The sequence below is a fragment of the Papio anubis genome, chromosome 10 (assembly GCF_008728515.1).
Source record: "Papio anubis isolate 15944 chromosome 10, Panubis1.0, whole genome shotgun sequence".
NCBI lineage: Eukaryota > Metazoa > Chordata > Mammalia > Primates > Cercopithecidae > Papio > Papio anubis.
Window position 1 is genome coordinate 115,514,670 of NC_044985.1, and position 26,907 is coordinate 115,541,576.

Genomic DNA, 26,907 nt, shown 5'->3' on the forward strand with positions numbered 1-26,907 from the left:
AGTTCATCAGCTATCGTCAGTGTATTTTATTTTTTAATTTTTACTTTATTTTATTTTATTTTATTTGTGAGACGGAGTCTCACTCTGTTGCCCAGGCTGGAGTGCAGTAGTGTAATCTTGGCTTACTGCAACCTCCATGTTCCAGGTTCAAGCAATTCTCCTACCTCAGCATCCTGAGTAGCTGGGATTACAGGTGCCTGCCCCCACGCCTGGCTAATTTTTTGTATTTTTAGTAGAGATGGGGTTTCACCATATTGTCCAGGCTGGTCTCGAACTCCTGACCTCAAGCAATCCACCTGCCTCGGCCTCCCAAAAGTGCTGGGATTACAGGCGTGAGCCACAGTGCTTGGCCTGTTAGTGTATTTTACGTGTGGTCCAAGATAATTCTTCTTCCAATGTGGCCCAGGGAAGCCAAAAGATTGGACACCCCTGTTAAACTAGTTTGTAACAATCATGTAGGAGTATTTTGGAATGAGTACACTGGTTCTGAGAGTCTTGATTAGTTTTAAATGGAAATAGTCAACATCGTTTTTTATATAATAAACAGATCCACACTACATGCCCATACCTCACTGGCCAGTTGAAGGAGGAAGAAAGATAAATCAGGCTAAGAGAATAGAGAGTGAGAGGGAATGGGGAAGACAAAAAACGGAAAGAGAAAAGAAACACGGGGGACACACACAGACGGAGAGACACAGGGACAGAGTGAAGGAGAAAAAAAGACTGAAAAAAACACAGAAAGGCCCACATACAACTGAGAACCAAGAGACAGAGCCAGGACAGAAGGCAACAAAAAGGAAGAGTCTCCGAAAATTTGGAGATAAGATCCCATACAGTTTTCTTCCTACTTTAATATTGTATAGCTGTCTGGGTTAGTGAGTTTCATAAGACAGTTTGAAATTGATGAGCACAGGAGGAAGACTAAGCATTCCAAGTGTTAAGCTCCTCTGAAAATGTTAATTGGCTGGTTCATAGTTTCGTGTAATTTATCATCCAAACTATGATACTTTCTTTTCTATTTTTTTTTTGAGATGGAGTTTTGCTCTTTGTTGCCCAGGTGGGAGTGCAGTGGTACAACCTCGGCTCACTGTAACCTCCGCCTCCCAGGTTCAAGCGATTCTCCTGTCTCAGTCTCCCAAGTAGCTGGGATTACAGGCATGCACCACCTCACCCAGCTATTTTTGTTTTAGTGGAGACGGGGTTTCACCATGTTGGCCAGACTGGTCTTGAACTCCTGACCTCAGGTGATCCGCCTGACTCAGCCTCCCAGAGTGCTGGGATTAGAGGCGTGAGTCACCACATCCGGCCTATGATACTAAGAATGAAAGAGAGTGCTAACCAGAAAGCACATTTAAATGACCTGGCTCATAAAATGTGCTTAGAACAGTCCTCAGCATTAGTAAGCCATGTGTTAGCTATTATTATTATTATCAGTGACAATTATATTATTATCAATATTATTATAATTATATTATAATTATATTATCATTATTATCATCAATGACAATTAATTCTTTATCATCTCCCATCTAGCATTCTGACTGGGTTTCCTTGCTTCCATTCTTGCCTCCTTCTCCATTCTCTTCATAGAAGGAAGGGGTTTTTTAAAACTGTAAGTTAGATGTCAATCCCTGGCTTTCCTCTGCACTTAAAAAAACTGAGTTATTTCCATGGTCTACAAGGCCCCTCAATCACTATGCCCTAGGCACAAAAGCCTCTTATGTCTTTCTCCAACACACTAATACCTCTTCTCACCTGTGCCAAGAAGCCTGAATACTCTTGACCTTATTCTTCACAGCCTCAGTTCCTGGTGTCAGTGGCACCTCCCCTGAGAGGTTCTTGGGAACACTGAGTCCACAATGGTTTCTGAATGCACACATCTGCCTGACTTCTAAGTTGGGGCTCCTTCTGTGCCTCCATGCCAACACTTGGCTATCCTCCCCTGGGCAGAAAATTTGTGGTATCTCTGTCTCTTCTGAGGAGAGGCTAAATTCTACTTCACCTTTGGTATATTACTTTCCTAGTCAAAGACTTTCTCTGATGTCAAGTGGGTATTTTGAAAAATACACTAGGAAATTTAAAATATAGAAATAAGTAAGAAAAAAAAAAAAAGACTTTCAGTGGATCCTCACAGACTAATCCAGGGCCCTCCATATATCTGATCTCAAACTATCATTCATTCATTTAATATATGTTTCCTGACAACCTATGATATGATTTGGCTGTGTCCCCACCAAAATCTCAACTTGAATTGTATCTCCCAGAATTCCCACGTGTTATGGGAGGGACCTATGGGTTGGTAATTGAATCATGGGAGCTGGTCTTTCCCATGCTATTCTTGTGATAGTGAATAAGTCTCACAAGATCTGATGGGCTTATCAGGGGTTTCCACTACTGCTTCTTCCTCATTTTCTTTTGCCACTGTCATGTAAGAAGAGGCTTTCACCTCCCGCCATGATTCTGAGGCCTCCCCAACCATGTGGAACTGTAAGTGCAATTAAACCTTTTTTTTGTTGTTCCCAGTTTCGGGTGTCTTTATCAGCAGCGTGAAAACAAAACTAATGCAGTAAATTGGTACCAGTAGATTGGGGCATTGCTGAAAAGATACCTGAAAATGTGGAAGCAACTTTGAAACTGGGTAACAGGCAGAGGTTGGAACAGTTTGAAGGGCTCAGAAGAAGATAGGAAAATGTGGGAAAGTTTGGAATTTCCTAGAGACTTGTTGAATGGCTTTGCCCAAAATGCTGATAGCAATATGGACAATAAAATTCAGATGGAGATGAGGAATGTGTTGGAACTGGAGCAAAGGTGACTCTTGTTATGTTTTAGCAAAGGTACTGGTGGCATTTTGCCCCTGCCCTAGCCTAGAGATTTCTGGAACTTTGAACTTGAGAGAGGTTTCGGGTATCTAGTGAAAGGAATTTTTTTTTTTTTTTTTGAGACGGAGTCTTGCTCTGCTGCCCAGGCAGGAGTGCAGTGGCCGGATCTCAGCTCACTGCAAGCTCCACCTCCCGGGTTTACGCCATTCTCCTGCCTCAGCCTCCTGAGTAGCTGGGACTACAGGCGCCCGCCACCTCGCCTGGCTAGTTTTTTTTTTTTTATTTTTTTTATTTTTTTAGTAGAGACGGGGTTTCACCGTGTTAGCCAGGATGGTCTTGATCTCCAGACCTCTTGATCCGCCCGTCTCGGCCTCCCAAAGTGCTGGGATTACAGGCTTGAGCCACCGTGCCCGGCCTAGTGAAAGAAATTTCTAAGCAGCAAAGCATTCAAGAGATAACTTGGGTGCTGTTAAAGGCATTCAGTTTTATAAGGAAAGCAGAGCATAAAAGTTTGGAAAATTTGCAGTCTATGTGATAGAAAAGAAAAACCAATTTTCTGGGGAGAAATTCAAGCCAGCTGCAGAAATTTGCATAAGTAGCAAGGAGCCTAATGTTAATCCCCAAGACCATGGGGAAAGTGCCTCCAGGCCATATCAGAGAACTTCCCTGCAGCCCCTCCCATCAAAGACCCAGAGGCCCAGGAGGAAAATGTGGTTTCATGGGCTGGACCCAGGTTCCCCATGCTGTGTGCAGCCACTTGGTGTTGTGTCCCAGCTGCTCCAGCCATGGGTAAAAGGGGCCAACGTACAGTTCAGGCTGTGGCTTCAAAGGGTGGAAGTCCCAAGCCTTGGCAGCTTCCATGTGGTGTTGAGCGTGCGGGTGCACAGAAGTCAAGAATTGAGATTTGGGAACCTCTGCCTAGATTTTAGATGTATGGAAACGCCTGGATGCCCACACAAAAGTTTGCTGCAGGGGCAGGGCCCTCATAAAGAGCCTCTGCTAGGGCAGTGATTAAGGGAAATGTGGGGCTGGAGCCCCCACACAGAGTACCTACTGGGGCACTGCCTAGTGGAGCTGCAAGAAGAGGTCCACTCTCCTCCAGACCCCAGAATGGTAGATCCACCGACAACTTGCACCATGTGCCTGGAAAAGCCACAGACACTCAACGCCAGCTGGTGAAAGCAGCCAGGAGGGAGGCTGTTCCCTGCAAAGCCACAGGGGCGGAGCTGCCCAAGACCATGGGAACCTGTCCTCTTGCATCACCATGACCTGTTTGTGAGACCTGGAGTCAAAGGAGCTCATTTTGGAGCTTTAAAATTTGACTGCCCCGCTGGATTTCAGACTTGCATGGGCCCTGTAACCCCTTTGTTTTGGCCAATTTCTCCCATTTGGAATGGCTGTATTTACTCAATACCTGTACCCCCACTGTATCTAGGAAGTAATTAGTTTGCTTTTGATTTTACAGGCTCATAGGTGGATGGGACTTGCCAAGGCAAGGCAAAGTCTCAGAAGAGACTTTTTTTTTTTTTTTTCTTTGAGATGGAGTCTCACTCTGTTGCCCAGGCTGGAGTGCAGTGGTGTGATCTCAGCTCACTGCAATCTCTGCCTCCCGGGTTCAAGCGATTCTTCTGCCTCAGCCTCTCGAGTAGCTGAGATTACAGGCACCTGCCACCATGCCCAGGTAGTTTTTTGTATTTTTTAGTAGAGATGGGGTTTTGCCATATTGGGCAGGCTGGTCTTGAACTCCTGACCTCAGGTGATCCACCTGCCTCGGCCTCTCAAAGTGCTGGGATTACAGGTGTGAGCCACCATGCCTGGCCTCAGATGAGACTTTGGACTGTGGACCTTTGGGTTAATGTAGAAATGAGTTAAGACTTTGGGGGACTATTGGAAAGGCATGATTGGTTTTGAAATATGAGGACATGAGATTTGGAGAGGCCAGGGGCAGAATGATATGGTTTGGCTATGTCTCCACCAAAATCTCAACTTGAATTGTATCTCCCAGAATTCCCACGTGTTATGGGAGGGACCTATGGGTTGGTAATTGAATCATGGGGGCTGGTCTTTCCCATGCTATTTTTGTGATAGTGAGTAAGTCTCACGAGATCTGATGGGATTATCAGGGGTTTCTGCTTTTGCTTCTTCCTCATTTTCTTTTTTTTTTTTTTTTGAGACGGAGTCTCGCTCTGTCGCCCAGGCTGGAGTGCAGTGGCGCGATCTCGGCTCACTGCAAGCTCCGCCTCCCGGGTTCACGCCATTCTCCTGCCTCAGCCTCCTGAGTAGCTGGGACTACAGGCGCCCGCCACCGCGCCCGGCTAATTTTTTGTATTTTTAGTAGAGACGGGGTTTCACCGTGGTCTCGATCTCCTGACCTTGTGATCCGCCCGCCTCGGCCTCCCAAAGTGCTGGGATTACAGGCGTGAGCCACCGCGCCCGGCTCTTCCTCATTTTCTCTTGCCGCTGTCATGTAAGAGCCTTTCGCCTCCCGCCATGATTCTGAGGCCACCCCAGCCATGTGGAACTGTAAGTCCAATTAAACCTTTTTTCCCCTCAGTTTCAGGTATGTCTTTATCAGCAGCATTAAAACAAACTAATATAACCTACTATGTACCGGTATTAATGTCAAAGTTGCATCTAAAAATTTTGGGCAATGTTTCACTTAAAATGACAGGTAGTATAGAGGGGGACAATATTTTTAAATTCACATATTATTTGATAAAATTTATGGTTTTAGTTATATATGTGAAAATATATATCTATTTCATCCACATCACTTTTTTTTTTTTTTTTTAGACAGAGTCTCACTCACTCTGTCTCACTCACTTGCTCTGTCGCGCAGGTGGAAGTGTGATCTCAGCTCACTGCAACTTCCTCCCGGGTTCAAGAGATTCTACTGCCTCAGCCTCCCAAGCAGCTGGGATTACAGGCATGTGCCACCATGACCATCTAACCTTTTTTTTTTTTTTTTTTTTTTTTAAGCACAGACTGGGTTTCACTGTGTTGGCCAGGCTGGTCTCGAACTCCTGAGCTCAAGTGATCTGCCCATCTTGGCCTTCCAAAGTGTTGGAATTACAGGAGTGAGCCACCATGCCTGGCCTCACATCACTTTTTAAAAATATTTTTTCACTGGAAAGATAAGAGATTGCATTATATTCAGGGTTACCTTATATATGGACATTATTCTCATAATTTTATGGGTTCCTTCTAGTTAGAATCAAATAACTTATTTACTCATCTCCTTCAAAACAGTTCATATGCAAGTTGGACACTTATTAATGATACTGAGATAATCCTCTAATGATGTTACCCCAAATCCTCATTACAAATCTAGGGATAGAAAATCTAAAACATTTCAATTCATAACAATTCACCAAGAAATAAATTGTTTTATCGGGTGTTAATTCTATTCTATTTTTTTTTTTTAAATAAACCTTTTATTTTAGAACAGTTTTTTCTTTTTTTTTTTTTTTTTTGAGACAGGGTCTTGCTTCATTGCCCAGGCTGGAATGCAGTGTTGCAATCACTGCTCACTGCAGCCTTGACCTTCCAGGCTCAGTCGATCCTCCTACTTCAGCCTCCTGAGTAGCTGGACTACAGGCACTTACCACATTGTCTGGCTAATTTTTTAAAAACATTTTTGGAGAGATGGGGCCTCACTATGTTGTTCAGGCTGGTCTCAAGTGATCCTCCCACCTTGGCTTCCCAAAATGCTGGGATTACAGGCATGAGCACTGTGCCCAGCCAGGAACAGTTTCAGATTTATAGAAAAGTTGCAAAATAGTAGACTTCTCATTTATCGCACACCCAGTTTACTCTATTATTAACATCTTACATTTGTCACAACTAATGAACCAATATTGATGTTATTGCTTCTCTTGGATGTAAGAGATTCTCAGACTTTCCTTGTTTTTGATGACCTTGACAGTTTTGAGAACTGGTCAGGTATCCTGTAGAAAATCCATAAACTGGTATTTGATGTTTTTCTTATGACTAGATTGGAGTTATGGGTTTTTTGGGAGGAAGACCACAGAGGTAGCATCATTTTTATCACATCAATATCAAGGATACATGCTATCAACATGACTGATAGATGCTGACGTTAACCTTCATCACCTGGGTGAGGGTAGTCTTTGTCAGTTTCTTCCATTGTGAAGTTACTCTCTTCCTCTCCTTTCCACCCTGTCCCCTTTGGAAGGGAGTTACTATACCCGGCACATCTTAAGGGGTGGTGAATTATGCTCTACTTCCTTGAGGGATAAATAACTACAAGAATTACTTGGAATTATACACTGGAGATTTATCTTCTCTCCGCATTTGTTTTTTTTTTTTTTTTTTTTTTTTTTTGAGACGGAGTCTTTGCTCTGTAGCCCGGGCTGGAGTGCAGTGGCCAGATCTCAGCTCACTGCAAGCTCCGCCTCCCGGGTTTGTGCCATTCTCCTGCCTCAGCCTCCCGAGTAGCTGGGACTACAGGCGCCCGCCACCTCGCCCGGCTAGTTTTTTGTATTTTTAGTAGAGACGGGGTTTCACCGTGTTAGCCAGGATGGTCTCGATCTCCTGACCTCGTGATCCGCCCGTCTCGGCCTCCCAAAGTGCTGGGATTACAGGCTTGAGCCACCGCGCCCGGCCCGCATTTGTTTTATTCAATCATTTATTTATATCAGTCCAGCTGTTTTTTTTTAATAAAATGACTGCTCTGATACCTAAATTTTTATTGCCAAGATGAAAGTATTTCAACACTAAGAAATCTGCTTAAAAATATTTATTTGAGATACTTATATGTAAGTCTCAGGAATTCATTTGAGTTATGGGGGAAGATAGAAACCATAGGGCATGTTAGTTTATAGTCAGAAGAAAAAGCTGCGAGAGGGGAAAATACAGTTGGTTTAGAGCAGAACACCTGCTTTGGAGTCCAAGTTCTATCATGTAGCAGCTGTGATCTTAGATCAGTCATTTAACCTGCCTGAGATTTAATGTGTAAACAACAGATAATATGAAGGCCTTATGGTTGTTCCAGGATTATATGAAATGCCTACAAAAATGGTTTAGAGATTATAAAACATGATATAAGCAAGTGTAGGACATTATTATACCATAATTCTTCAGGATTGAAAGAGGCAAATTATGGAAGTAACTTTTTATGAACAACTTCAAATTCTCTAATAAAAGCATATATTATTATCTTATTCTTTCTCTAAAATCTTCAAAAAGGAAAACACGACTGAAAGCTTACTTGTATTAATTAATGTTTGACTTGAGTTTTATTCACTCAAAACCTTGTAATTTCTGGAAAACCTGCTGCAATCTTTTGTGCTGCTCATATATTAATCTTCATCTCTTTGCTCATCCTATTCTGTGTTAGAGATAAGGCCTGAGTCTACTTTTATACTTGTATTATATATATTAAATATTAGATATATACAGAGCAGAAATTGCATTTGAGAGATTTGAGTTTTTTTTTTTTTTTGAGACGGAGTCTCACTCTGTCGCCCAGGCTGGAGTGCAGTGATGCAGTGAGGCAATCTCAGCTCACTGCAAGCTTCGCCTGCAAGCTTCGCCTCCTGGTTCACACCATTCTCCTGCCTCAGCATCCCGAGTAGCTGGGACCACAGGCACCCGCCACCACGCCTGGCTAATTTTTGTATTTTGAGTAGAGACAGGGTTTCACTGTGTTAGCCAGGATGGTCTCAATCTCCTGACTTCGTGATCCGCCCGCCTCGGCCTCCCAAAGTGCTTGGATTACAGGAGTGAGCCACCGCATCCAGCCTTCTCTTTTATATTATTGGTCCAACAGCCTCCCAACTAATTTTTCTCCTTCAGTCTCTGGTCCATTGTTTCTCAAAGGGTGGTTCCATGACCTTGTTAAAAATGCTGTTTCGGTCGGGTGCGGTGGCTCACGCCTGTAATCCCAGCACTTTGGGAGGCCGAGGAGGGCGGATCATGAGGTCAGGAGATCGAAACCATCCTGGCTAACACAGTGACACCCGTCTCTACTAAAAAAAAAAAAAAAAAAAAAATTAGTTGGACGTAGCGGCACACACCTGTAGTCCCAGCTACTTGGGAAGCTGAGGCGGGAGAAAACTCTGTCTCAAAAATAAATAAATAAATAAAAATAAATAATAAAAAATAAAAATAGAAAAAACCACCAGCTTTCACATAGATGAGCTTTTGCATGGAAATACATTAAATAACAAATAAAAAACTTAAGAAACCCCTCTAATCTGGCTTTTACCAATCTAATACACTGTGACAAGAGTGCCAGTCCTAAAATACAAACTGGATCATAAAATTACCTCCTCTTCAAAAACCTTCAATAGGTTTTCACTGTTCAGAGAAAAGTGCTAACTTCTTAGCTTAGTATTGAAAGTTTACATTGTGGCTCAAGATCTCTCTCGTTTCCCCTTCTGTTTTACACACCTTCCTACACCCATTCTCAACCAGGCACAGTGAATCCAGCCTCTTATAAGGCTTCAAACATCAGCAACATCAAAAGAGTTGAGTGGCCTTTCAGGGACCCAATCAAGTGTTATGATGACCATAGGACCACATCAGGCAAAGATGATAAAGGAGGGAGGAATAAACTTTTCCCTAACTTAGAGGATCCCTGTGGAGGTAACCATGACAGAGGAAAATGGGAGTAACAAAGAGAGCAATTATTGTTTTCAGAGGCTGGCTACAATTGCCCCAGATGTACCAACTGCAGGGTAAAGCCAGCCATATCACCCCAAGAGAATCTCTCTAAAATACATCATCTCTATAGCCTTCACTTCCATTGCTGTGAGAAGAAAACGGCTTTTGTTTTTTTTTTTAGACAGAGTCTCCCTGTGTTGCCCAGGCTGGAGTGCAGTGGTGCGATCTCAGCTCACTGCAACCTCCGCCTCCCAAGTTCAAGTGATTCTCCTGTCTCAGCCTCCTGAGTGGCTGGGGTTACAGGTACCCGCCACCACGCCAGGCTTTTTTTTTTTTTTTTGGTATTTTTAGTAGAGACAGGGTTTCACCATGTTGGCCAGGCTAGTCTTGAACTCCTGACCTCAAATGATCCACCTGCCTCGGCCTCCCAAAGTGTTGGCATCACAGGCATGAGCCACCACGCCCAGCCTGCTTTTGTCTTTTTTTCATATGAGAACGCCATTAATGCCATGCAGCAAAACTTATTCCAAAGAATGGCAGTTTCTCATTGTGTAATGAGACTAAGAGAAAGATAATAGACTAGTTAAGTGCCCTGGCCAAGGTTACAGAGCAACAATAAAAGGATAATCTTCTTTTTGCTCTGCTATCACCTTATCCTCTCTTCCAAAGACTAAATTTTACCCTTATTTCTTACAATGAACTAAATGTTTATGTCTCCTCCAAATTTATACATGAAATCCTAACCCCCAATGTGATGGTATTAGGAGGTGGGGCTTTGGGAGGTGATGAGGCCATGAGGGTGGAACCTTCATGAATGGGATCATTGCCCTACAAAAGGGACCCTAGAGAGCTTTCTCTTCTCTTTGAACCACATGAGGATATGAGAAAACAATAGTCTGCAACCTGGAAGAAGGCTCTCACCAAAACCTGAACATGCTGGTACCCTGATCTCAGACTTCTAACCTCCAGAACTGTGAGAAATGTTTCTGTTGTATATAAGCCACCCAGTCTTTGGCACTTTGTTACAGCAGCCTGAAATGACAAAGATATCGCTATTATAAATTTTAAAAATTACAGTGCTTTTTTTTGGTAATGAAATAAAGAACAACTTATTTGTAAAAAGACCCAGAAAAACTAAGTCTTAAGCACTTCTATAAGCACCAAAGGGCTCAAACCAATGACAATTCTGATTTCAGTCATAGGCTCCCAATTCTGGGGAAGCTGAATGCTTATGAAAGTGATTCACGCCCAGTCTGCAATCCCAGCATTTTGGGAGGCAGAGGTGGGCGGGATCATTTGAGGTCAGGAGTTCAAGATCAGCTTGGTCAACATGGTGAAACCCCATCTCTATGAAAACACAAAAATTAGCCAGGCATGATGATGGTGGGTGCCTGCAATCCCAGCTACTCGGGAGGCTGAGGTGGGAGAATCACCTGAACCAGGGAGGCAAAGGTTGCAGTGAGCTGAGATCATGCCACTGCACTCCAGCCTGGGCGACAGAGTGAGACTCTATCCCAAAAAAAGAAGAAGAAGAAGAAAAATCAACCACAGGCATGAGCCACTGCACCCGGCCATGGAATTCCTTTAATTTTTTTTTTTTGAAACAGGGTCTCACTCTGTCACCCAGGCTGGTGTGCAGTGGTACCATCAGGGCTCACTGCAGCCTCTACCTCCCCAGGCTCAGGTGATCCTCTCACCTCAGCCTCCCAGGTAGCTGGGACTACAGGCGCACACCATCACACCCAGCAAATTTTTGTATTTTTTGTAGAGATGGGGTTTTACCATGTTGTCGAGGCTGGTCTTGAGCTCCTAAGCTCAAGCAATCCACCTGCCTCAGCCTCCCCAAAGTGCTGGGATTACAGGCATGAGATACCGAGCCCAGCTATTCACTGGAATTTTTAAGGTATAGCACATCCATTATTGGTCAGGGGCTTCATTGTGACAGGAAAGAATTTGAGTCATGTTAGGTGATAGCTTCTAAAGATCATACCCCATTTAGATAGTGAACCTCTTAAAAAACCAAAATTGGCCGGGTGCAGTGGCTCACGCCTGTAATCCCAGCACTTTGGGAGGCCGAGGCGTGTGGATCACGAGGTCAGGAGATTGAGACCATCCTTGCTAACACGGTGAAACCCCGTCTCTACTAAAAATACAAAAAATTAGCCGGGCATGGTGGCGGGCGCCTGTAGTCCCAGCTACTCGGGAGGCTGAGGCAGGAGAATGGCGTGAACCCAGGAGGTGGAGCTTGCAGTGAGCCGAGATCGTGTCACTGCACTCCAGTCTGGGAGACACAGCGAGACTCCGTCTCAAAAAAAACAAAAAAACAAAAAAACAGTTAAGTGGTCGTGGGCTTTCTTATGGCTTAGTTTGCCTCAACTCTGTAATGTAATAAAGACATGATTTTTTGTGAAGTTTCAATAAGATGCCATGTATAAAAATAACAGAACATCTGGAATACAGTAAGTACTCACTAGATTAGTATTAATATTGTCCAAATGTACTCTTTTCTCTGATTATATAGGCTTTCTTACTAGCTTTTGTGCACTATTATTTTTCTCTTACATTTAAACTTTTAATATTTAGGTGTTGTTTCCTCATACTTGACTTCATGTCATTACAGTCAGTGTGCCAAGCCCTGTATTAGGGGCTTTACATATATAAAATCCTGTGAATTGGGTCTCATTACATCTATTACTTCATTTTCTGGATGAGAAAACTAAGTTTTACAGATATTAAAAACCTTAATATTAAAGAGCTGGGAAATAGTGGGATAAAGATGCAGGCAATACTTTTGGTTGACTTTTTTTTTTTTGCTGGTTTTTTTTTTTTTTTTTTTTTTGAGATGGAATCTCACTCTGTCACCTAGGCTGGAATGCAGTGGTGTGATCTCAGCTCACTGTAACCTCTGCCTCCCAGGCTGAAGCGATTCTCCTGCCTCAGCCTCCTAAGTAGGTGGGATTACAAACCCTGCCACCATGCCCAGCTCATTTTTGTATTTTTGGTAGAGATGGAGTTTTGCCATGTTGGCCAGGCTGGTCTTGAACTCCTGACCTCAGATGATCTACCTGTCTTGGCCTCCCGAAGTGCTGGGATTACAGGCGTGAGCCATTACATCCAGCCTGGACATGTGTGGCCCCTTGATCTTTTAAAAAAATTTTTTTTGGCTGAGTGCAGTGGCTCATGCCTGTAATTCCAGCACTTTGGGAGGCTGAGGTAGGTGGATTACCTGAGGTCAGGAGTTCGAGACCAGCCTAATCAACATGGTGAAACCCCATCTCTACTAAAAATACAAAAATACCTGGGCGTGGTAGCAGATGCCTGTGATCCAAGCTACTTGGGAGGCTGAGGCACAAGAACTGCTTGAACCCGGGAGGCGGAGGTTGCAGTGAGCTGAGATTGTGCCACTGCACTCCAGCCTGGGCAACAGAGCGAGACTCCATCTTAAAAAAATTTTTTTTTTTTTTTTTGGTAGAGATGGGGTTTTGCCATGTTGCCCAGGCTGGTTGCAAACTCCTGAGCTCAAGCAGTTCACCTGCCTCAGTCTCCCAAAGTGCTGGGATTATAGGCGGGAGCTACGGTGCCTGGCTGGAACTCATTTTAAATAGCAATTTGGCACATACTGAAATGTAGTATATATTCTGGACCAATCTTAAATCGTATACATATGTATTTTTTGAGACAGGTCTCACACTGTCACCTAGGCTGGAGTGCAGTAGTGTGATCCCAGCTGACTGCAGCCTTGGACTCTCGGGCTCAAGCGATCTTCCACCTTAGCCTCCTGAGTAGCTGGGGCTACAAGCATGTGCTACTGCACCCAATTTGTTGTAGAGACAGGATCTTACTATGTTGTCCAGGCTGGTCTCAAACTCCTAGGCTAAAGCGATCCTCCTACCTTGACCTCCCCAAAGCATTGGAATTATAGGCATGGGCCACCTTGCCCAGCCTCACTTTTTAAAAATAAAAAAACTATTACTTAGGATGAACAAATTCCAAGCTGACAACTACAGATAGTTTTTGACTAATGGTTAAGAAACCAAAATAAAACTCTAGGGCAATAACTTTGCTACGTATCCAAAAATGAAACATGTATCTCACTCATTTAATTTACTGAATATATTAGCATTTGTGGCCAGTGAAATATATATATATATATAAAACAGAGAGTCTTGCTATGTTTCCCACGCTGGGTTTGATCTCTTGACCTCAAGGGATCCTCTGTCCTGGCCTCCCAAAGTGCTGGGATTACAGGTGTGAGCCACCACACCAGGCCCAGAGACATATTATTATTATTATTTTTTCTGAGACGGAGTCTTGCTCTGTCGCCCAGGCTGGAGTGCAATGGTGTGATCTTGGCTCACTGCAACCTCTGCATCCTGGGTTCAAGAGACTCTCCTGCCTCAGCCTCCAGAGTAGCTGGGATTACAGGCATGCACCACCATGCCCAGCTAATTTTTGTGTTTTTAGTAGAAATGGGGTTTCACCATGTCGGCCCGGCTGGTCTCGAACTCTCGACCTCGTGATCCACCTGGCTCAGCCTCCCAAAGTGCTGGGATTTCAGGTGTGAGCCATCGCGCCCAGCCCGAGAAATATTCTTTAATTTTGTGTTTTCATATCTTATTTAAGAGTCAAGGTACTGGCCGGGTGCGGTGGCTCAAGCCTGTAATCCCAGCACTTTGGGAGGCCGAGACGGGTGGATCACGAGGTCAGGAGATCGAGACCATCCTGGCTAACACAGTGAAACCCCGTCTCTACTAAAAAATACAAAAAAAAAAAAATAGCCGGGCGAGGTGGCGGGCGCCTGTAGTCCCAGCTATAGGGAGGCTGAGGCAGGAGAATGGCGTAAACCTGGGAGGCGGAGCTTGCAGTGAGCTGAGATCCGGCCACTGCACTCCAGCCTGGGCGACAGTACGAGACTCCCTCTCAAAAAAAAAAAAAAAAAAAAAAAGAGTCAAGGTACTATCCTGACAGGCAGTATAGTATACACACATCGTCAGATAAATCAAGTCTAAAAATCTAATCCTTGGGTAGGTACAGTGGTTTATGCCTGTAATTCCAGCACTTTGGAAGGCCGAGGTGGAAGGATTGCTTGAGTCTCAGAGTTCCACAGCTGCACTGAGCTATGATAGTGCCACTGCCCACCAGTATGGGTGGCAGAGTGAGACCCTGTCTCTAAAAATAAAAAAATTTAAAAAATCTGGCTGGGCATGGTGGTTGATGCCTATCATTCCAGCACTTTGGGAGGCCAAGGAGGGTGAATTCCTTGAGCTCAGGAATTCAAGACCAGCCTGGACAACATGATGAAACTCCATCTCTACAAAAAACACAAAAATTAGCCTGGCATAGTAGCATGCGCTTGTAGTCCCAGTTACTTGGGAGGCTGAGGTGGGAGGACTGCTTGAGCCCAGGAGGCAAAGACTGAAGCCGAGGTACCTGTACTCAGCCACAGTGGCATGAGACCCTGTCTCAAAAAAAAAAAAAAAATCTAGTCCTCAAATTTTGATATAATTTTAGGTTTAAAGTTTCTTAATTATTTTCCTCCATCTTTACTGCAGAATAGTTACCAACTTCACAGTTGTTCTACACTTTTAAAAAAAGACTAGTTAAGTACAGTAGTGTAAAGACTTATTGATATTAAGTAATGATCATCACGTAATTGGTATAAAAGAAAAAACAAAGGTCAAATTAATCTGGATTTGTTTTTTGAGGCGGGTCTGTCTGTATCACCAGGCTGGGTGCAGTGGCTGAGATCTCAGCTCACTGCAGCCTCCGCCTCGAGGGTTCCCGCCATTCTCCTGCCTCCAGCCTCCCGAGTAGCTGGGACTACCCAGAAGCCTGCGACCTGGCCCGGCCTAGGATTTTTTGTATTTTAGTAGGGTGAGGATTTCCTGTGGTAGCCAGGATGGTCTCGATCTCTGACCTCGTGATCCGCCCGTCTCGGCCTCCCAAAGTGCTGGGATTACGGAAAACGGAAGCCGCAGCCACAACTAATCTGGATTTGTATACGACCATTTTGGGTTATAAGAAAGCTGAATTGGACATTTCATTTGCCCAACATTTACTGAACACTTATGAGTGTTAGGCTCAGGGCCAGGATATACTATGATTAATAAGACACGGTTCCTGCACTGGTCCCTGGAGTTCTTCTCCAGGTAGGGAAACCACCAGGTAAAAGAATAATTGCAATGCAATATGAGAAGGACTATCTATAATGGAGGCTTGTACAAAGTACCATCTTCAGCTTGCCTGTGATCAGGCCTTGTGAGATAAGATAAATATCAGTGTCTAAAACATGCTTCTGAAGCTGAATATCCACTCACTAACTTATATCATTTTTCAGCACTGTGCCACACCCAGGTGTCTCATCTCTTCCCGATTTGCATACCCAGACAAGATAGCCAAAGTCAATGGGGCCATAGTCTCAGGTTAAGGCACAAACTCAGATCAAACACTACTCAAAGGAACCTACATCCTTTAGGTACCAATAGGTATAACTTCTGAAGACTTTAGGTCATGATGTGCCTTGTAATCTTTCTTCTCAAGAATGCTAAGTTTAAAAGCTCAGTTAGAATTCAACTCTGTAAATAAAATATTAGGCCTAGGCCGGGCGTGGTGGCTCACACCTGTAATCCCAGCACTTTGGGAGGCTGAGGCGGGTGGATCACCTGAGGTCGGGAGTTTGAGACCAGCCTGACCAACATGGAGAAACCCCGTCTCTACTAAAAATACAAAATCAGCTGGTGGCGCATGCCTGTAATCCCAGCTACTCAGGAGGCTGAGGCAGGAGAACCACTTGAATCTGGGAGGCGGAGGTTGCAGTGAGCCGAGATCGTGCCATTGCACTCCAGCCTGGGCAACAAGAGCAAACCTCCATCTCAAAAAAAAAAAAAACAAAAAACACATATATAAAGCCTATTTCTCTGAAAATAAAACCTGTGCATTTCTGAAACTTTTATATACAGATTCTGGTAGAGAAATGTTTAAAAGAGGTAAAAATATGACAACAGAGCTTTTTTCCTGCAGAATAAGCCACTGTGTATCTTTATAAAAGTTCCCTAATTAAAGAACATCTCTCTTTCCTTTTCATCATAAAGAGACCATTAGCAAAATTACTCTCTTCCCCTATAATGCAAGCAGACTGGGGCAAGAACAGAACAGTTTTGGGGGCAGATAATTTCTTTTGTTGAAGTTGTTGGAGTGGTATTTATTCCCAAAGGTTTGGGAAAGAAGATATACTTGACTTTATTTGATTACAACATAGCTTGGCCATCATACACCACTGAGGTTTACAAGATGTTGCTCTAAGGATTTTCCAGCTTTCCATATCATAATGTACACATTAACGCAGAGGAAACTCAAACTGTAAAGATATACTGGTTGTCTTGAAGTACAATTCCAACCAAATCAATGGTTCCTTTATTTATTAAAGACAGGGTCTCACTCTGTCGCCCAGGCTGGAGTGCAATGGCACAAATGAAGCTCACTGCAGCTTTGAACTCCTGGGTGCCAGCGATTCTTCCCACCTCAGCTTCTTGGGAAGCTAGGACCACGGGTGCAAACTACTACACCCAGCTTGTTTTTTTTTTGTTTTGTTTTGTTTTTTGTTTTTTTGAGAGACAGGGTCTCCCTCCGTTGTTCTAGGCTGATCTCTTATCTCCTGGCCTCAAGTGATCCACCTACCTTGGCCTCCCAAAGTGTTGAGATTATAGGCATGAGCCACCACACCTGGCCCTAAACCAAAGATTTAAAGAGAAAGTTTAGAAATATAATTCCAGCCACAGGTTGCAATCCAAACATCATTAAGAATTCCCTGTGGTGAAGCATCTTCTGAGAAAGTGAAGTCAAGCTTGTGTGTTAGGTTTAAGTGCTCAAAAAAAAAAAAAAAAAAAAAAAGATAGTATTCAATTTACTATTGTTGTAAAAGCCTTAGAGAAGGGCTGATCTAACCTCACTTCCAGATATCTTTTCTTTTTTTGAGACAGGGTCTCACTCCCATTGCCCAGGTTGGAGTACAGTGGTACGATCACAGCTCACTGCAGCCTCAACTTCCTAGGCTCAGGTGATCCTCCCACCTCAGCCTCCTGAGTATGTGGGACTACAGATGTGCACCACCACACCTGGCTAATTTTTTATATATTTAGTAGAGACAGGGTTTCGCCATGTTGCCCAGGCTGGTTTTGAACTCCTGGGCTCAAGCAACTCGGCCTCCCAACAGACATCTCCTTTTAAACATGTCCCCTCCTGTGGACCAGGACAATTTCCAAACACTGAAAGTTTCAAGAATTAAACAATTTATTTTTTTTCTTTAGATGGAGTTTTGCTTTTGTTGCCCAGGCTGGAGTACAAATGGCATGATCTAGGCTCACTGCAACCTCCGCCTCCCAGGTTCAAGCAATTCTCCTGCCTCAGCCTCCCCAGTAGGTGGGATTATGGGGGCGTGCGACCACGCCCAGCTAATTTTTGTATTTTTAGTAGAGACAGGGTTTCACCATCTTGGCCAGGCTAGTCTCGAACTCCTGACCTCAGGTGATCTGCCCGCCTCAGCCTCCCAAAGTACTGGGGTTACAGGTGTGAGCCACTGCTCCTGGCTAAACAGTCAATTTCTTAAAAACCCCATATCAGTATGTAAATAAAATTAAGGTAAAAATTCAGTTATCCTGGGTCAGGATTCACTTTAAACAATATAAAAGCCTAATTAATAATGTTTAATGGTATGTTCATAATGTATTGATATGTGAACAGGAAGAATCTTTTTTAATTAAAAAGCAGTTTACAAAACATGTATAATGTGATCACAGTTATTAAAAATTATATTTACACATATATTTCCTTTACCAAAGGAATGACTGTTATAGAAAGTTTGGAAAATAGAGGACAGTGCTTGCTTGGGCAGCACATACACTAAAATTGGAATGATACAGAGAAGATAAGCATGGCCCCTTAAAAAAAAAGAAAACAAAGGACAAAACAGAAATAACTGTAATCTTATAACCCCAGATATTACTGCGTTTAATATTTTGATGTATATATTTCTAATTTTTTTTTTTTTTTTTTTTTGAGACGGAGTCTCGCTCTGTCGCCCAGGCTGGAGTGTAGTAGCCGGATCTCAGCTCACTGCAGGCTCTGCCTCCTGGGTTTATGCCATTCTCCTGCCTCCGCCTCCCAAATAGCTGGGACTACAGGCGCCCGCCACCTCACCCGGCTAGTTTTTTGTACTTTTTAGTACAGACAGGGTTTCACCGTGTTAGCCAGGATGGTCTCGATCTCCCGACCTCGTGATAAGCCAGTCTAGGCCTCCCAAAGTGCTGGGATTACAGGCTTGAGCCACCGTGCCCGGCCATATTTCTAATTTTTAATGCACATATGCTTCTCCCCAATAAATGTAACTGTAAAGGAGTTTTTTAGTTATTAGCTTTGCCTATCTACCTACCTACCTACCTGTCTGTCTGTCTAAAACGGCATCTTAGATAGACAGACAGATAGGTAGGTAGACAGTGCAGTAGTGCACATGGCTTACTGTAGCTTCAAACTGTTGGGTTCGAGGGATCCTCCTGGCTTGGCCTCCTGAGTAGCTAGGACTACAGGCACCCCCAGCTAATTTTTTTTTTTTTTGTAGAGACAAGGTCTCACTATGTTGCCTAGGCAGGTCTCAAACTCCTGGGCTCAAGTGATGCCCCTACCTTGGCCTCCCAAAGTGCTGGGATTATAGGCACGAGCCACTGCATCTGGCCACATCAACTTATATATACCTTGTATTCTAAGAAGCTAGGGCAAATTATAAGAATCACATACAATAGTGGTTATCAGCCTTGGCTGGCTATCAGAATCACTTGGGGGAACTTCTAAAACTCCTGATTCCCGGACCTGACCTTTCAGACCAATTAGAATCTCTGGAGATGGAACCCAGGCATCACTATTTTTCAGAGTTCCCCAAGTGATTCCACTGAAGCCAGGGTGGAGAACCACTACTTGACAAAGTGTCCCCTAATCCCTGACCCTTGAGCAAAAGGTGATTTACAATAGGGATTTCTTAAATTTTTATTTGCATACCAATCATCTGGAGATCTTGTTAAAACACAGATTCTGGTTCAGTAGGTTGGGTTGGGACCTGCGATTCTGCATTTCTAACCAGCTCCCAGATGGTGGCAATGCTACTGCTCCAGGGACCATCCTTTGAGTAGTTTTAGGCTACTAGAAAAGAAAACTCTCATAAAGAGTGAAAAGAAAAAAATTATAGCCACTAAAGCCCACACTCTACACCAGCAGACAGGGAGGGGTGGTCCACAATAGATGAACAGAGGGTTAAGGCTGGGAATTAAAAGATGTTTCTAGGCCAGGCATGGTGGCTCATGCTTGTAGTCCCAGCACTTTGGGAGGCTGAGGCAGGAAGACTGCTTGAGGCCAGGAGTTCGAGACCAGCCTGGGTAACATAGGGAGACCTCATCTCTATTAAAAAAAATAAAAATAAAAAAAATTAGCTGTGCATGATGGCGCATGCCTGTAGTCCCAGCTACTTGGGAAACTGAGGTGGGAGGATTGCATGAGCCCAGTTGTCAAGGCTGCAGTGAGCTGGGTTCATGCCACTGCATTCCAGCCTAGGCGACACAGTGAGACCCTGTCTCAAAATGAAAAAAAAAAAAAAGCAATTTTAAAGGGAAAAAAAGGGAAAAATATATTTCTAGGAAATAAGATTTTGGAGATTGGAAAGGTTTGGAACAACACATTTTTTAGGGGGAAAAACAGCCATTGGAGCTTATATATTCGTGTGTACAAAGGAAAGCAAGCAAACATGGGGGAGAAGAGGAGTAGGCAGTGAGAGAAAAAGATCAAATGTCTAAAAAATGGTTACGGAAAAAATAAACCCTTGGCTACAGTGCTGGAAAGGGATAGAGAAGCACTATAAAGGGATCTGTGGAATCTACTTCTCTGCCAAAAACATGTTTGGGAAGCAGAAAAGCTAATAAACTGAAGTTGGTGTAGATTAATAACCAACTTCCATCAACTCCCTCCTGGGGACATGAAGAGACCCCAGGAGTATAAGTCTCCCCTGGCAGTGCTTTAGGAACTAACAACAAACAGTGAATTACTGCCCAAATGCTTCTCTTTGTAAGCAATGAGAATGGCAAGAAGCTCAAACACGGCATCCCTTTGCAGATTCTTGGCAATATCCTTCTGGGAATTTCTAAACTTACAGGCAGGCTAGAGATATAGCCCCCAAAACAGGGGAAAAAAGTGTTTTTCTCCTGAGGGCCTTCACGTAGAAATGAGAAATGTTTAGTATTTCTTAGAACAATAAGGTAAACATTTAATGTAAAGATATTCATAAGTCACTACCAGACTTTCATACCTTCAAAATAATTTCTAAGAACAATAAAACAGGAAAACCTTCATGTAAATTAGCTGGAGCAATTATTTGAATCAGCTGGTATACTTTATCAGCTAGTCCTTATCAAAGGGGTCACATCCAAGTAAATTTCTGTTTAAATCAATAGAAGAAAGTAAGGGAAAGACTTTACCAAGATATGGAAAGAATTCTGTTGTCACATGATTTGTGTTACACATCACTTAGGTATACGAAACTCTGGCAGAAATGTATGCAGTCTTCACATTCAGTATCTATTTACTGTACAATGATGATGGCTAAGATGTACTGAGTACTAGATACTGTCCTAATAATTTAGATGTTATTCACGTATAAATTAATCCACATAACCCTACGAAATAGGCATTATTATAGCTCTTACATGGATGAGGAATCTGTGGTTTGAGGATGGTAAGTTTTTGCTTCATTTCATTGCTCAAAGGTCACAAAGCCAATAAGTGGTCAAGTTGGTTTTTGACTGCCTGATTCTAACATCCATGATTTTTAACTTTATATGACACCTCCAACTATCCTGCATAACCAATCTGTACCAGGGAGAGACTGAGGGATATAAGATGAATAAGTCATGATCCCTACACTTATGGTACAAGACAAGTAGTTCCTCTAGGACATGAGATTAGAAAGGCATTTCCAAATGCTCCAGGATACAAGATGCCAGATCAGATTATGCTGCTAGTGTATTCCACAGGTCAAAACCCCTATACTTTTGGGGCCCTTGATTTTTAAACTTTTTAATATACCCTTAGTGGTTAAAAGGCATATTTATAAAAAGGACATGCTGCAAGCCTACTGACACTATTTTCTAGCTCAGGCAAGTTTTCCAGAAATTACTGAACCACATCAATTTATATAATAAAGGGGATAAAGCTATAACAATGTCCAGCTAATGGATCTAATATCAGTTGAGAGAATGATCTCTTCCATATTCAAGTGATAGAGTGTTGCCTGATAACTTGGTCCATGAATACATTAGAATGGAGACAGAAATGAGTCTAAGACTAAGGTTGTGGTCTCTCTTCTGAGACCATTTCTATAAAATCTCCAAAGGCTAAAGGGAAATCACATTCATTGTATTAGCCCAACAACGGCTATAAATCAATACTTCTTAACATATGGTTCATAATCAATGCAGACAGATAAAGTCTTAACTATTTTGCATTTCTCAGGGCTAGCTTTCTAACAGTCTTGTTTAACTTAACTGCAGACAGTATAAGGCCAGGGCAAAGGTGAACAATATTCCCAGCCTTATCTGGCATTTAGCTATATTCATAGTTTAAAGGTAGTCCTCAAAGAAAGAAGAGGCGGGGTAAAAGAGCTAATATTTGAGTACCCACTTCCAATATATATGTCACGTGCTGTGCTAACAGCCCCTCTTTTTTATTTTTCAATCTTATTTAATACTCATACCCACATAAAATAGTGGTGCTCCCAGCAGTCAAGTATCTTTCTCAGGAATTCACAGCTGCTAAATAATATAGCTAACATTCAGGCAGAGGTCTGTTCACACTACATACCCTTGGGAACAGAAAGGCTCCAGGGAACTGCAGAGTCCTGGGTACCTTTGTGACGACATTCTTCCAGGGCTAGAAGAGCTGAGAGAACTGATGAGAGGGTGAAAAAGACAAGTAGACTCCCTCAAACATACCATGGAAATGGCCCTTTTGCCCTTCCTAACAATGTTCTCTTGGGGATATGCTTAGTAGAGAAGGAAGATGATGTATTGAGTTATTGACTTTGTACTGATCCACATTGAAAACAAAATTCCATTTACAACAGAACTTCCCTGTTGTAACTTGCACTTAAATATTGTGAGCTTGCCGGGCGCGGTGGCTCAAGCCTGTAATCCCAGCACTTTGGGAGGCCGAGGCAGGTGGATCACGAGGTCAGGAGATCGAGACCATCCTGGCTAACATGGTGAAACCCCGTCTCAAAATCTCGGCTTTCACTTCCAGGTGTGGTGGCCAGGCATGTGTCCTTCGGAGGCTAGAAGGAGAATAAGCGGCGTAGGCAGGAGGCAGTGAGGCAGGGGTAGCTCACTACACACTCCAGCCTGAAGTACAAGCCCGAGACTCCATGTATGAGCTTAAATATTTCAAAATATTGTGTCAAAACTGAGTATAATATTGGCTATTAAAAAGTAGACCTCCTCTTTTCTATTCCTTGAATGAAACCATGATATATTTTTTAAAATCTGAAGCAGACTCAAGGACTAACTTTGTTTTTTTCCCTTTTAGACACAGTCTTGCTCTGTTGCAGGCTGGAATTAACATTGAAGCTCACTGCACAACCTCAGCCTCCTGAATAGCTGGGATTACAGGTGGGCACCACCATGCCCAGCTAATTTTTGTATTTTTAGCAGGGACAAGGTTTCACCCTGTTGGCCAGGCTGGTCTCGAACTCCTGACCTCAAGTGATTCACCTGCCTTGGCCTCTCAAAGTGCCGGGATTACAGGTGTGAGCCACCGCGCCTGGCCTAACAATTTGGTTTTAAGAACTGAAGACTTGTAGTGTTGTAAGCAACCCAAACTTATCTTAATGGACACAGAAGGCTTGTTTCAAATTTTTCATAAAAATATTTCTTACCCTATTCAGCTAATCTTCTGAGAGGACACAGAGGAAACAACAAAATCTCAGACAGAGATCTTAGGTGCAGTGGCTCACACCTGTAATCCCAGCACTTTGGGAGGCCAAGCTAGGAGGATCACCTGAGCCCAGGAGTTCAAGACCAGACTGCGAAACGTAGTGAGACCTCATCTCTACTAAAAAAAAAAAAAAAAAAAAAAAAAGAAAAAAGAAAATCGCAGGCAGAGAAAGCATTTGGCGGTATGGTCCGTACCGCAACATGGAAAAATGCACTGGTTCTAAGAGCAGTTGTCAATATTTGAAATTAATCCTAGCTGACTATAGATCTGCTCATGAGAGCTAGTTTAAATAAATAGGTTGACATCTTTGTGCAGTCATTTAGAGCAAGTTTTACATATTCAGCATGATCAAAACTATATTTTGCATAAATTCAGACAGGGGATTTATTAGTATTTATCTGTCTTGCTAGGGAGCCAAAGGAACAGTATTCACAGTGAATGATGACAAAAAGTTTGTTTTACGTGGAGGACAGCATTATTGCAGTAATCTTGAGTTTCTCACTTAATCATTTCCCTACAACTCTCCAAAGAGAGCTTCTTTTTTTTTTTTTTTTTGAGACGGAGTCTCACTCTGTAGCCCAGGCTAGAGTGCAGTGGCTGGATCTCAGCTCACTGCAAGCTCCGCCTCCCGGGTTCACGCCATTCTCCGGCCTCAGCCTCCCGAGTAGCTGGGACTACAGGCGCCCGCCACCTCGCCCGGCTAGTTTTTTGTATTTCTTAGTAGAGACGGGGTTTCACCGTGTTAGCCAGGATGGTCTCGATCTCCTGACCTCGTGATCCACCCGTCTCGGCCTCCCAAAGTGCTGGGATTACAGGCTTGAGCCACCGCACCCGGCCCAAAGAGAGCTTCTATTCTCCTTTTTTCCTTGCCTACTACTATAATCATTCCAATTGTCTCATTCACATATTTATTGCACAAACATGTATTGAGGTACTGTGTATCGGGTGCAAATATTGGGGATTCCACAGCTGTACCACTCAGAATGTGGCCCACAGACTGGTCCTGGTCTGTAAATCCATTTGCTACCAGCCTGTGACACGTGTTTAAAGTTTTTAGTAACAATACAGCAGAATAATTTATTTGTTGATTTCAATAATAATTTTTAAAAACTTTTATGTCATTTTTTAAAACCTTTTTTTTTTTTTTTTTTTTTAGAGACAGGGTCTCACTCTGTTGCCTAGGCTGGGGTGCAGTGATGTGATCACAGCTCACTGTAACCCCATACTCCTGGGCTCAAATGATCTTCCTGCTTCAGCCTCCTGAGTAGCTGGGACTACAGGCATGTGCCACCATGCCTGGATAATTTTTAATTTTTTTTTTTTGGTTGAGACAGAGTCTGTGTTGCTCAGGCTGGTCCTGAATTCCTGGGCTCAAGTGATCCTGCCACTTTGGCCTCCCAAAGTGCTGGGATTACAAGCTTGAGCCACACAGGCCTGGTTTTATGTTATTTTTCTTTTTTTTTTTTTTTTTTTTGAGACGGAGTCTCGCTCTGTCGCCCAGGCTGGAGTGCAGTGGCGCAATCTCGGCTCACTGCAAGCTCCGCCTCCCGGGTTCACGCCATTCTCCCGCCTCAGCCTCCGAGTAGCTGGGACTACAGGCGCCCGCCACCACGCCCGGCTAGTTTTTTGTATTTTTAGTAGAGACGGGGTTTCACCATGTTAGCCAGGATGGTCTCGATCTCCTGACCTCGTGATCCACCCGCCTCGGCCTCCCAAAGTGCTGGGATTACAGGCTTGAGCCACCGCGCCCGGCCTATGTTATTTTTCTAATAATGAATCTCACTATATTTTACAAAAATATTGGTCTATGAAGGATTAGAAGTAAAAACCCAATTCTTTGCCAGCTATAGTTTAAGCAGCATTGTTCTAGGAAACAGGAAGAGTAAGATAAGACTTTTGCTCTTGACAAGGTCTTAGTCTTGTGTGAGTGTTCAATAAAAAGTCTTGCCAGGTGTGGCTCAAGCTTGTAATCCCAGCACTTTAGGAGGCCAAGGTAGGAGGATCGCTTGAACCCAGGAGTTTGATACCAGCCTGGGCAATATAGTGAGACTGTCTCAACAACAACAACAAAAATTAGCTACATGTGGTGGTGTGTACCTTTAATCCCAGCTACTTGGGAGGCTGAGGGCAAGACTGTGCCACCGCACTACAGCCTGTGCAACAGAGTGAGACCCTGCCTCCAACAACAAAAACTCTTTCCATCCTCATACACATTTTTGAGGAACACAGAAAGTTTAGGCTTTGTAAATAGGTCTGGGGAATATTACTTTTTTTTCTAATGAGCTATTAATAGGTTAAAAGGACAACAGAGAAGGGTGAGATAAGAAAGGCTGTCAACAGAAAGGATGGTTTGATAAAGAACAGGAAATCAACCGGCAACCAGGAGGCCGGCAGGTATAACAAATTGCTATATGCCTCAGGTGAAGAAGTCAAGAGGGCAAATCAAGGCTTACTGGAGGAAGACACTGGGTCCAGTCTCTGCCATACATTCCATTCTCCAGAGTGTTGTTTGTTATAGCATCACCTCCTATGGCCACTTGTTTATACCTGTGTCATAGTACTTTTTGGAGAGTACCATGAATATATTAGTTTGCAAGTAAAATTCTACAAGTTGCAAGTCAAATAAATATATTATTTATCTTTCTCTTCTCAGTGCTCAGCATGTAACTGGCACTCAAATATGTGTTGAACCACACTAAGCAACAGAGGGCAAGTTCATAAGAATTCTCTTCAGGCTGAGCAACCAGAAGAGATGCTTTAAGGGTCTAGTAGACTGCAGAAAGGGCAATTTAGGCTGGGGCGCAGTGGCAGATGCCTGTAACACCAACACTTTGGGAGGCCAAAGCAGAAAGACTGCTTGAGCCCAGGAATCCAAGACCAGCCTGGGCAACATAGTGAGATTCCATCTCTACCAAAGGAAAAAAAGAAAAGACAAATTAGCCATACAGTGGTGCGTGTCTGTAGTCCCAACTACTCAGAAAGCTGAGGCAGGAGGACTGCTTGAGCCCAGGATTTCAAGGCTGCAGTGAGCCATGATCTTACCACTGCACTTTAGCCTGGGTGGCAAAGCAAGATCCTATCTCCAAAAAAAAAAAAAAAAAAAAAAAAAAAAAGTGGGAGGGCGGCAACTACTTAAACCTGCAACTCAGAAAGAAAAAAAGAAAGCAAAACCAACCCACCAACCAACCAAAAAACCTCCACTCTCCCTAAGGAGAACAACTAAGTCAGTCAGCTGAATTGCAAGTAACAATATATTAGAATTTAAAAACCCATTCTGCATTAAGTTTGAATTCATAACTTGACAGAGTACTCATAAATTATATATGGGCATGTGGCTCTGAGTAATTTCAAGGTAAGTATATTTTTCAGACAAAATGGCTGACTAAGCATATAATGATATATGCTAATGTCTACTATGGCAGATCAGAGCAATACGAGG

General features: G+C 43.2%; 1 protein-coding gene and 1 non-coding gene across 5 annotated transcripts in view; one reads left to right on the plus strand and one right to left on the minus strand.

The window, feature by feature from the left end:
- Positions 1–26,907, minus strand: part of PDE6D (phosphodiesterase 6D) — a 57,985-nt gene that overhangs the window by 13,910 nt on the left and 17,168 nt on the right. The gene's annotated exons all lie outside the window — the stretch shown is intronic.
- LOC116269264 lies at positions 18,321–18,429 on the plus strand. Its single transcript, XR_004176746.1, has one exon. It is a non-coding gene; the product is annotated as a U6 spliceosomal RNA (small nuclear RNA).